This window comes from Strix uralensis, chromosome 4 (assembly GCF_047716275.1).
Source record: "Strix uralensis isolate ZFMK-TIS-50842 chromosome 4, bStrUra1, whole genome shotgun sequence".
Classification (NCBI taxonomy): domain Eukaryota; kingdom Metazoa; phylum Chordata; class Aves; order Strigiformes; family Strigidae; genus Strix; species Strix uralensis.
Window position 1 is genome coordinate 62,322,557 of NC_133975.1, and position 13,207 is coordinate 62,335,763.

General features: G+C 41.6%; 1 long non-coding RNA gene across 1 annotated transcript; it reads right to left on the bottom strand.

Moving 5' to 3' along the window:
* Positions 1–11,600: 11,600 nt before the first annotated feature.
* LOC141942174 (uncharacterized) lies at positions 11,601–12,705 on the bottom strand. The gene is made up of 2 exons (XR_012628553.1): positions 12,536–12,705; positions 11,601–11,761 (listed from the first exon to the last, which is right to left on the bottom strand). It is a non-coding gene; the product is annotated as an uncharacterized LOC141942174 (long non-coding RNA).
* Between the last annotated feature and the right edge of the window lie 502 nt (positions 12,706–13,207).

Below are 13,207 nucleotides of genomic sequence, written 5' to 3' on the forward strand. Positions count from 1 at the left end.
ATGCAACAGACCTGCTTTACAGGCAGAGAGGTCCACCCATACTGATAAATTTGAAAGAGCAGGGCCAGAGCAGACATCTCCAGATAACATGCTCTGCAGCCTCAAAACCAGAGGCTACCACAGAGGGTGGTCCAAAAGCTTGGGTCAAATGATACCCATGCCTTGTTGTTGCCACAGAAGTTACATCTGGGTACCTCAAATTCCTGAATCAAAGGTTTGCTTTTTTCTCTGTGTTGTTTTCCCTCTGTCATTTCCAACTGCCTGATCAGCCCTTACAGTTTTTTATTTGTTTGCTCAAAATGAAATGAGCCTAAGGCTGTGCTTGGTTTCTGCATATTTTATTTGATCATGCTGTACTTCAAGTATTACATCCCTTCAATGACATTGGGCCCAGCAGCTCTGCTGGAGCTCTAGCACACGGAGAGAACACATTCACCGCCTCATGTATTTTCAAAGGAATTTTTCCTCTCCTTTCACTGAGAATTATGCAGGAAACTCAAGCAGAACCTTCGTATATTCCGCAGAGACCTTTAATTGTAAGCTTCTAGTATGTATCTATATTGTACCATATATTGTACCATCCAAAGACAAAGTAAGAAAACTTGTTGCCCCTTTGCCCTCCCACTTATACAATATCACTTTTAGTACTTAAATTAACATTGTATGCCTGCCCTTAAAGGAATGCTCTATCTTTAACCCTGAAGTGTGCGCATTCCCAGTCTCCAGAACTGCTTGTCTTTTCCCGTTACATTAATTAGGCATGCTGCACATGTGATATGGGAACCTCTTAGCTTGTCCCCAATGGGAAGAAAGAGAAGCTTACTGTACCTCGTGTTGCATGGAGTTAGAGACCAAATTTGTCTTTGATCCATTAATGAAATCAAGAATGAGGTCACTGTGAACTTACTGTTAAGGCTAAATCCTGATCTTGCCTTGTAGGGCACATGGGCAAAAAGAAAACAGAAAATGGAGTGACCTTTGTTTTGGCAGCTCACAGCAACAGGACAGGTCTGACTGCCAATACCACCAAAACATTAACTTTGCACATAAACTCTGACAGCAAGCTGAAAATCCACCTACTTCAGAGAAGGTGACTAGAAAAGAGCATGGGAGCTGTAGAGCACAATGGCAGCAGGAACCTGCAGGTTCAGGGGGATCAAGCAGGAAGGGTATATCACTTGTTGCTACCTAAACAGCCCTTTTAAAAAAAAAGCATGTGATCTAGCTGGTGATGAACAACTTGTACTCAGTGTTACTATCCTAGACACTACTGCTACACAGTGAAGACTGGCTTTATAAAAGACGTCACTTAAAAATATGACTTTGGCCTACATAGCCAGGCTAGCATAAGTCCTCATATGGGTCTAGCTGTGCTGGTACAAACACTTTCTGTGTTTCCCTAAGTTATGTAGATTACAAGTATAGTTATCTAGTGTGTGGGGTTTGTGTGTGGCAGGATTTTGGTAGCAGGGGAGGGGACTGCAGAGGTGGCTTCTGTGAGAAGCTTCTAGAAGCTCCCCTGGCTCCAAATCGGACCTGCCTCTGGCCAAGACCGAGCCAATTAGTGATGGTGGTTGCACCTCTGTAATAACGTATTTAAGAAGGGGAACCTGAGAGGAGGAGTTGTGAGACACCTATGCAAACACTGAGGTCAGTGGAAGAAAGAGGAAGGGGGAGAGGTGCGCCAGAGCAGACACTCCCCTACAGCCTGTGGTGAGAGGGCAGGCTGTGCCTCTGCAGCCCACGGAGGTCTGCATGCTCCCAGTGGAGCAGATGCCCACCTTCAGTCCATGGAAGACCCCACGCCTGAGCAGGTAGCTGTGCCCAAAGAAGGCTGGGACTCAGCGAGAAGCCCCGCTGGAGCTGCCTGTTCCTGAAGGACTGCAGCCTATGATAAGGACCCACGCCAGGAGAGTTTGTGAAGAGCTGCAGCCCATGGTAAGGCCCAATGTCAGAGAAGTTCATGGAAGACTGCCTCTCATGGGAGGGACCCCACGCTGGAGCAGGGAAAGAGTGTGAGGAGTCCTCCCCCTAAGGAGGAGGGAGCAGCAGAAACAACATGTGATGAACTGACCTCAACCCTCCTTCCCTGCCCCCTGCATTGCTGGCGGGGAGAAGGTAGAGAAATCTGGAGCAAAGCTGAGCCTGAAGAGAGGAAGGGGTGGGGGGAAGGTGTTTTTAAGATGTGCTTGTATTTCTTACTGTCCTACTCTGTTGGATCGGTTCATTAGTGGTCGTGGTGCTGTTCAAATTAAATTGATCTTTTTTCTCCAGTCGAGTCTGTCTTTTGCTTGTGGCCATAATCGAGAGTCATCCTTCCCTGTCTTTGTCTCAGTCCCCAAGCCTTTCATTGTAATTTCTCCTCCTCATCCCTGAGGGAGAAGGAGTGAGTAAGTGGCTGAGTAGTGCTCAGTTGCTGTCCGGGCTTAAACCAGGACAGCTGGGCTGATTTAGGCAGTATCCTGTGACAAAACTAAGAGTTAAAAACACAAGAAGAAAGGGGGGAAAGTGACATGCCCAAGGTTATCAAGTAGTTCAGTGACAAAAGCAAGAATAAGCTTGAATTCTCAAGTCCCATAACAGTGTCTGCCCATCACTTTCAGAGTCCAATACTCTCCTCTCTCTTTTTTTTTTTTTTTGTTTGTCAGACCAGGTTCTTTTAGAGTCCGCACATGGAGGGTGTAATGTTTAACATCAAATTTACTTGTTTGAAGATAGTTGATGTTATATGGGATTTCTGATGTAGTGTTGAGATGAGGAGCTAGGAAATTAAAATAAGATATAGAAATTAGGCACTCAAGAAATGAAGGTATAACTTAGTTTAGAGATAAAGATGGAAGACTTAGAGATCAGGCTAGGGGCTAGAGGCCCATTAGTTAAAAGATAACTAAGATTAAATAGGATAATAGATCATAGTTGATGGGCCAGAGAGCAGAACAATATGGAAAGCTTGATTAATGGAAGCTGTGAGGGAACGCCTCCTGATGGAATAGGAAGACAGCTCTAACAACTGGTCAAAACCAACGCTATGGTCTGGCCCGAGTCCAGCAGGCTACAGAGACTGCACAAGAAACCGAGGTAAAAAGTTCAACAGTGAGGAAGAGGAGCTACTTCATCACTGCAACCCCAGCCCACGACCACCGGGACACACTGTGCAGACGCAGCTAGGAGGAGACTGGGGCAGGACACATGAAAAAGACTTTCAGGCTCATTATAATACGAAGCAGGGATAGGTCATGCATATGTATAGGCGTATTATGAATATGTGATGCTTTGTAGCGTTAAACCAAGACAAGGTGCCACGAGAGGTGCGCACGTTTGTGGTGGAGCGATCCCCTGTGCGTCTCAGTGCTGAATAAACATACCTACTTTATAACCTTATAGGTTGTGGAGTCATGTTTCTGCAAGTCAGTGTAGTGATACAAAATATACTGAAAACATAACACAAATGTTAAGTTATACTTAGAAAAATACATCAATTGCAATACACACTCCCATCACAATACTAACACGGTTCCCGCTACTGGTCTCTGTAATATGCTGACCATCATGACACTGGGCATCCCTAATAGACAGGAAGGAATATGTGGGTTTATATATGTGTTTGAGCCAGCTCAAACCCATCTTCCTCTTTGAAATTATTTTGTTAGTTTTCTATTTTTTTTTACTATATGTTGGGCTTAGCCACAAATTCACTCCCCCTATGATGGTCTCCTAAATCAGGGAGACAGTCACACTCTTTAAATGAGCTCAGGGAGAAACATTTACACCATCAATTGATCACTCAACTGTTGATAGCTGTTTAAGTAAAACAAAAGCCAGCCTCTGAACTCCTTTGTGTTGAGATTAAGTCAGTTTTTTTTGCAACAGGTGTGGTCAGTCACACCCTGCCATTATTCTCTGAGCTTCAGGGACCCATGCCCTTGCCCAGCTCCACTGAACCTTCTTCCATTGTAGGGGTTTACTGGTTAGTCACAATCACATATTGCCATCTCTTTGTTTAGGTTCTGCCCCAGAAGGGAATGAACGTTTGCCTCTGTCCTGGACTTCAGATCTTTCCCAGCATGACATGCTGAACAAGGTGGGATTCTGACATGGGCAGAGATCAGGAATGCTTTCCTCCAATTCAGACAGTATGGGTGGTTCAGGTAGTGCTTACAGACTGAATTGTCACAATAACAGATCACAAAAAACATGTTCTGCATGAAGTTAATCTCAGGCTATAGGTACATCCATTCTCCTTTTGAGCCCAACAACCCTTACTCCTCACTCTGTAAAACAGACAGAGCTAAAGCCTATGGCAGTTACCTTCACTTAATCACTAGATCATACAGCTTGTGAAGAGGAATGAGTCAACAAATCACAGACACAGTCAGGGCCAAAAAACAGAAATAGCTTTAAATGTCAAAGCAGACTTTCGATAAGCTCTTGGTAGCTGGGGTAAAGAAAGCTGAAATTCTGGAAGGAGGGACACAAGTAAAGCATGGGTAGGTCAAATTCAGTGGAAAATGAGCAAAGACATCAAGAGCAACTTTGGAGGAGACAGAGATCGAGAAGGAAAAAAGGAAAACAAACAGAGAAAGAAAATTTGTCTCATCTTTTCCAATTTCCAGCCCCAGTGAGAAACTGTGCTTCAGCCTTGAAGGCAACAACAGTCACTTAACAGCAAACAGCAGAGGGGCTAATATTAGATGACTCAAAGTTATGCCAGACTTTCAGGATCTCTTTACAAGAGTGTGCAGATACAATAGCACTATTTCTCACATATATTAAAGTAATCAGAGATCTTTGAATGAGTTCTGTAGGCCAAAGAGCTGAGCTTACATCATGGTTTAGGCCCAGCCAGTGACTAAGCACCATGTGCTCCCTTGCTTACTCATCTCCCCCTGTGGGATGGGGAGGAGAATCAGAAGAAAGGTAAAAAAACTCATGGGTCAAGATAAGGAAAGTTTAATAGAACACCACAAAGAGAGAATAATAATAATGAAAGAATATATAAAGCAAGTGATGCACAATGCAATTGCTCATCACCCCATGTGAAGCCTGTTCCTGAGCCTCAATCACTCCCCTCCCCCCAGCCAGCTCCCCCAGTTTATATACCAAGCATGATGACATCATATAGTATTGAATATCCCCTTGGCTAGTTGTGTCAGTTATCCTGGCTGTGCCCCCTCCCAGCTTCTTGTGAAAATGAACTCTATCCCAGCTAAACCAGGACGGCTTAAGAGAGACCAGATAGCAAGAAAATACAGGAGAGACCTAAAAAAATCTCACTTCAGGGTGCAGAAATGACATTAAAATCCGATGTATTACTATCATCAATTAAAATTAACAGTTAAGAACACCAATACCTAGATTCTTTTAAAGTAAACCTGATTCATATGCTAGATTAACATTTATTGAGTTAATTCAGACACATCAACCTTTGCATCAAATACAAATCTGTACCTGTATTTCACTTTACCTAGTGATACCTTTACCTAGAGGACCACTCAGCTGTTTCACATCATGCTTGACACCAGCTGACCACCAGCAGGATCAGGTGAAGCAATCAGTAAGGGTAATATTCTAGCTGAATCATAGCCTTTGCCAGGTAATGCATTACCTGGCATTGAAGAGAGGTCTGGAAGGGAGCTTAACTTATTTATAATGCAGGGCAGCCTCAGAGGAGGTAAAAAAATCATAGGGAATAAGATTTCATCAGTTCTGCTACTCACAAAACTGTTTATTCCAAGGTACACATCCACAAATAAGAATTTCAGCAGAAGGTCTGATGAGCCTTGTTATCTGGATAACTCTAGGCAAAAAGAGTTCTGCTAGAGGTACTCAATTCCTTAAGGGCTCCATTTGTTTGTTTTTGAGTTGAAATGACCTGAAATTAATTTCCTTTTTATATTACTGAAAAACTTCATTCTGTATTCCAAGAGGAAATACTGCTGGTTTGGGAATGAGACTCTGCATCTTCCAGGCATAACAAAAGGATGAGCTGTAGCCTTTGGGAACCAAACACACCTGCAAAAACAGCACTCTCAGCCTCCATGTCCATCTCCACCCCCTTTTGCTCACAGCTCCACAGGGAAGCTTCAGACATGCTCACAGTCACATAAAATAAGTGTTTTTCCTCCCACCTTCTACTTTTAATTCATTAACTCATTTTGTTTCATGTGGTTTATTCATTTCACTCCTGCCACTACTCACTGGCTGAATTTCTTCCAGAAGTAAAGCATTGGTAGTGTTTCTTTAGGAAGGGGAAATTTTATCTGCTACTGCAGTGATTCTCAGACCCTACTGCTCAAAATCTAGCAGCAGTATTTTTATTAACAAAACCAAAACTTAACTGGAAAGTTAGCCATTCCATTAACAGATTAGAACAACATGAGTTTGGCATAACTAGAACAGAACTGTAGCTAAAAATCTTATCTATATAAAGAGCGGGAATGTTATGGAATTACGTCGTTGCCATTACAGAGTTGAATTTCACACTATGTTGGCTGCTGCATCCAGACATTAACTATTTTCTCATTTCATGTATTTTACAGAGACTCAAGCTGCAGCTCTTAGAGGTTTTACAAGGAAATATAAGAAACCTTTATTTCCAGTTTATTAGAAAATATTAATAAATCTAGTTATAACAATAAATGTTACTAGAAATAATAGCAGTTACTGAGAGCTGGACGTGACTAAAATTCTTGATCAAGAAATAGGACTTAAATTCTTCTTGATACCTGAGCTAGACCTAAATTGCAGCATGTGAAAACAGCTTGTAAAGCCATGTGGAAGAAAATAAAGGGAGAATAACCGTGAGATGAGAGGGAGGATAAAACCAGCATCCTTGTAGCAGATGACATTCACATACAGCACATCACCCACTATTTTCCTTCAAGATGTCCCAATAATACAGGTAAAAATGACTACAGCAGAAACTCAAGATTAGAAACACATGTCCTGTTGTCTTCCTCACTTTGAACACTGTAATGTGCAGAGATCACAGCATAAATGCTTTTCCCTGCCCTCTTGTTATAGAGTCTGCATTGAAGTGTTGCCTTCTGTAGACTGGGTGATGGATGTGGCATTTCTTCATCGATCAGCATGATGCCTCGTAGGTTAGTGTGCAGGAACTCCCAGGTTTAGCCCTCCCTGGTTTCATTCCTGATGTTGATATACAAATGAGCCATTCCATTGCATCTAAAGTTGGGTTGCTCCACAGGTGGATGAAGAACATAAAACCCTGAGCTAGGTCTGAACTCAACCTCATACTTTTGAAATTCTTTCAGGCTTCCAAAACTATCTGATGGATTTAGATCTCTAACTTTCCTGCATGGCTTCAATAATAGCCATGCAGAGATGCTGAAGACCAATTCTAATGCAGTCTACTTTATGTGATGGCAAACAGTTAAATCAACTTTTTTTGTTTGGTTGATTGTAGCTTTTAACATTGTAGAAGTGTGTCACCCTTAAATGCATTTGCAAGGTCTACTTTAGTGTACATAGCTCAGATGTGATATGTTAAAACATCATCAGTGTGGAAATAATTATTACTTATGAATTAAGATTAAATTATTTTGACTTCAGGGAGAAAAATATGACCATAATAGAAAATCTGGTTTTCTAATGCTGCAATATGACTATGATCTCTGAGGTCACAATGTCCCTTCCCAGAATAATTACTTTCCACTCTCATCTGGAGGGAAAAGTAATTGATTTATGGTACATGATCAATAGGGTTCTACCATATATGCTATTTTATACTGTGAGCACTTAGCAAATGTATATGGCAGCTTAGTGATCAGCAGTGAAACTATGTCTGCACATCCATGCAAAATAGGACAATTATCTCAGGAGGCAAAGGCAAACTGTCAGGTAAAGCAAGGGAGCTGCTATTAGTTTTTATGATAGAAAAACACTTCTCTCCACCAGTACATTTGATTTTTCAATTAAGATTGGAAATTCCTCCTTGGAAACCACTGCTGCCAGTAATCCTTTTAATTAAGCAGTATCCAGAATCCCATAATTTCTGTGTTCTGCACCTTAAATCAACTAAGCACTTATGTATTGTATTTCTTTCACAACATTTTCAATTTCTGGGCTGGTGCTTCAAAGGAATTAATACATGAGGAGCACTACCCTAAGAAAAGGGACAGATAATGCTTTAAGGTCAGTCTTCAAGCCACCGTATGGAATGTATTTGGCATTCACTGTGCCAATGGAGGTCTGCATTTTCTCTGTAGGAGATAGATATGTGCTATTTTAATACTAGATGTCATTACTGATTTTATTAGGATAATTTTGCAGGTTTTCAGAGGGGATGGCTCTTTTTCCAGTATTATTATTCAGTACCTTCAGGAAGCTGATAGAGGGAGCTGTTATCACAAAATGTCAAATGCCAATAATGCAGAGGCAATGTCCATTATACCTCTCTCTTCCACTGCAGGACAGAGGTAGATTCAACAAGTTTGGTGCCCAGCTGGGAAGTGCAGGAAATACTGAAGGCAGTTTCAGGGAAGGCAGCAATGAGATTGGAATGATGAGAGAGAGATTTTCCAGTGAAGTGGAGCAGGCTGAAGCAATGCTCGGAAACCATGAGAAGTATCATGTCTAATTAGTGTGGCTGTGCAAATGATGTAATAAGGCATTTGAGAATGAAACTGAATAGCAGTTGGATAAAAGATTACAGCATGTCTGTCGTCTATCAGAGGCCCAAGAAAGGGCAGCACAAGACATTTATGTTGTCATATGCATCAGAAATGTCCAGATATGGAAATATACACTGATGTAACATGGTGCAAAGAGATTCTAGACTAATCAGTTGTAGGGAGCAGCTGAGCAGCTGCAGGGTGGAAAGCTGAGAATGGGGCAGATCCCCATAGAACCTAGAAATCTAGTAGTCCCTGAGACACCAGTAGTTACCAGTGTGACAGAGCCCAACTGTGGACAGCAGCCTACAATGGTAAATTTAAGCCCTGAGACAATTTAGCCATTTAGGGGTTCAGCTGAGTCATCAAGGAATACATAAAGTCCCTGTATCTGCATTTCACATTGGACCACACTGCTGGTGGCTTGGAAATCCAGCCACCACTTTGGTGTCAGCTTACAACATGCCTGGTATCCAGCTTTACTTCCACTGACTTAGGTATGATCTCTTACTTGCCCAAATTATCATCTCCATCTCAGATGCTAAAGATAAGAAACTGCCTCATCTCCTTCTTCCCCCTCTCCAAGATATCCCCATTATTGTTTTGAGATGTTATTAAAAATACAGAGGGAAAGTTCCACTTTCAGAGTTATGGTTTCAGGCTGTCTGCTATCTTGGGAAGAAATAATTGACTTATTTACATGCTGATTTTTTAAGGCTTCCAGCACAGACGTGAGAGCTGGGAACTTACTGTTTCACCTCAAAGTTGAACAGAAACAGCAGTGTAATCCCATGACTCCACAAACTGGGACTATATACACCAAACCTGGGCCTGACCTGTGGGATACAGGCATGGTTCAGGATTCAGATTTTCACAAACTGTCTTATAGCAAATACACAATTAAAGGAAGTGATGGATAAAGGATGAGCTTTGCACAGAGATAGCTCAATGAGAAAGGTGCAAATTGCTCTGACAGAAATTTCAGAGTGGCAAGGGTGTCATCATTCATTCACTAGCCAAAGGAAATGGCCAAAAGCTGACAAACAATATCATCCCATTGCTCTGCCATGACTGCAAGTCAAAACAAATAGTGAGTTATTTGGTGAGGGAGGGGATATCTTTATTAATATTAAAGAAATTACATTAACACCTCTGTTAGAATTCACCCAATAGGCCTAGCTACAATGATTAAAAGACCTCATTCATATCTAATGATCACACAGAGTAATAATCTCATTGTAAAAGACAATCAGAGACTTGTTCACTCTTCTTATCTTTTCTCCACATTTGTAGTTTCTAAGAAAGGATCTGCCTTTGATCATCTTTTCCTGTGCTGCCCTTTAAATCATTTCATTAAAGGGCCAGGGTTTCCTGGATTAATGGCCATTTGTCATTTCCCCAAATCAATTTTGCCTCCAGTCTGTTGAGACCTTACAAACATTTCCTCAAATGTTCTTCAGAATTACAGTAGTTACAATGCTGAGCTCAGATGAAGAGGTTTTATTTTTTAAAAAAAGAAGAAGAAACAGCAGGAACAGCTTTTTCTTCCTTTCTTTAAGGTATAGAAATCTTAATTGTATTTTTTATTTAAAAAAGAAAGAAAAATATGGACTGAGTCTAGTTTTGCCTGCATCTCCAAGAAGTCTTCATTAGTTCAACTTTTCAACCTGATTATTTCTATTGAATCACTTCCAGAGCCTGGGCTCAGCCCATCTGTTACTGTTGAGCTCTTTACTATCTCTATTTTATTTATCTGTCTACCACATCTGCTTTTCAGGCTCAAGTCTGACCTGCAGACTTTCTGAAAGAGCACAGTATTTCAATAAAATAAGTGCCATGCTAAAACCACTTTCTTCACGGGGAAGACTGCCACCTCTGTTGCCCCAGGGAAGCACAGCCATTCTGGTTCGTAAAGGAAATTCACTCCACACCAGTGGAGGGCTGAAGTTCAGCAGCTGAGCTTTTCTTCAGCATTCAGATTTACCTGGGAGCTGGTATTACCACCATCCTAATGATAAGGGTGGATTTCAGTATTTAGCAGGGATATGTTTTTTTGTTGTGGGTTTGTTTGGTTTTTTTTTTCTCTAGACAGTGCCATTGGTCCATCCCCATCCTATGCCAAGACTGCTTTCCTTGCAACTCCAACACATTTGCTAAGAGGTATAACAAATTTAACACAAACCTTTGCACAGAGATCTCATACCCTTTTCAACCAAGCCATGCATCTTCATCCAGCAGGTGCAATTTACTCCACTTTTACAGTGATGGTGTAGAGATGAAGAGACACTAAGCATTCACTAATTGTGTCTTAGCTCTTGGGTATGTAACACAAGACATCTGTGACCAGATTTTCACAGTGCTTTTTAGGCAGGTAATTCCCTTGCACATGGATTTGCAGAGCTGTTAATGTGTTAGTCGTTAGGGCAACACCAGAGGCCTAACTGAGGCTCTCTAAATGTTAATGCCAGAGCTGCTAGACTGTGACTGTATCAGCTAAGAGCCTTAGCAGGCCTTTTTCCTAAGCAACTGAGGCCTAGGCAGAAACATATGCTGGACTATCCACCATGCAGCTGAAGTCCCTGCAAGTGAGAGTTATTTCTCATCTCTCCAGATTAAGTGCTTTCTGTGTAGTTTGGACAGAGCGGGTGAAGATGTAGCCTTGGTTTGAAGTTGGAGATCATGACAGATGATTCCTATCCCCAGATGAGTAAAAGCTCACATGACGCTGCTAGTAAGCAGTAGTGGGACGTTACCATTTGCCCTGCCACCAGCAGCCCTCTTTGGTGAGCCTGTACCATAGGGGAATCCATACACCCATCACATTCAATGTGAATTGATCCTGTTGAAAAGTGGGTTTGTCAGGGTTTGCTCAAGGTCAGTCTCAGCATTGTGCAAGCCACAACACTACATTCTGATCATCTAATTAGATACTTCCATCAAATACAACCACAATTTGTAAATGCGATTGCATTGCTTTGATTTTTACTTTTTTAATAGTAATTCACCTAAGTGACTCCCATCCAATTAACAGGTGTATACAGGTCATGTTTCATTCAATTCAGGCAGTTCAGTTCAATCAGCATTCAATTCTCTTCAGCGAAACCTTCCAGAAGCAGACTGGCCAGGACCTGCAAGAAAATTGTGATAATAAATGCCAGTCTTTTTGAAAGAGGTCTGAAATGCCTGACTGGCAAGATAGAAGGCAGCAGAGAGCTGAGGAATCAAACCTCATAACAGCCTTTCTTAAACCCACAGACATGTAGCTACCAAGCATCTTGGTGAAACAATGAATGCTATTTTACATGGATTCAAAACAACAAAGGATCCAAGGAAATGTTTCTCCCAGCTGAGTGGGCATTTCCCAGGACTTGTTGGTTTTATTACCTCATCTGTGCCCTTAGCTGTCAGCAATGTAGTGCTGAAAGCTTCCCATTTAAACCAGGCCATAGCAAACAGAGATTTACCGTCTATCCAAAGCTTGTATAAATTTACTGTGGGCAAAAGCTCAACAAAAGCTTATAAAAGAGGTACCTGTGGCTTCCAAATTAAGCCCGTTTTCTCTAATTAGCCTCCTGTTTCACAATTTTCCTTTTTCCTCCACTCTTAAAAAAGAAAAAAAAAGCAGCAGCAATACTGTGAAGGCCATAAAATCCATGTGCTTATACTGAGCGTGGACTTGACACATTAAAATTTTGCTGGAAGAGAAGTACAAACCTCTAGCTCAGCTGCAAAACAGACAAGAGAAACTGAGCATTCTGATTGACTTGGATGTGATTGGGAGAAACCTTATACTTTTGCCCATCATTAATTTCTGTCTGGTTATATTACAAAAGAGTCTGTCCTATCCTTGGAAGTTAATTCCCAGCATAATTGTTCATTGTTTACAAGCCAGTTTCTCTTACCTCCTCCTGCTGGCAGAGCAAAACCTCATTTCATCTTTTCATCTGATAGAAGTCTTACTGAAAGCAACCAGCATGGAACTAGTTTATGGCAAATGCTATCCTTGTCATTAGATCATCACTGCAAAAAGAAGAGACAGAAAATTTTTTTGTTAGTGTTAAGCAACTGCAAATAAAAGACTTCTAAGACTAGTCTGTAACAGAGGAGTTCTAAGCTAATCATTGTAATAGGCAACTTAGGAGGAGTGAATGGCTCTTGTAATTAGAAATGGGCTACAGAGCAAAGAACTTGGTGTTCATGTGCCCTGTGCTGTGCTCAGCATCAAATCTTGGTCTCTAAAAGCCCAGTTCATCTAGGCTAGCTTTAAGCTCTCTCTACAGCATCAGGAGAGCTGTATACAGAGAGCACAAGGTGAAGCTCCTCAGTTGACTTTGGCACTCCAGTTAGATGCATCTGGTCCCAAAAGCATCTCAGCTCTCCGTCACACAGTCAAAGGATACCTGCTTCAACTTCCCTTGGAAGCATGAAGCATAAGTTGAACAGAAACCCACAGCCTGTGCCAAGCAGCAGAACTACCCCCTGCTTTATTTTCAGCAACTTAACATTTCAAGCAGTTCTCCTGGAAGACAGCAATATCCAGGGATCAGAAAACTAGTGGGTGGGTGTAAGCAATT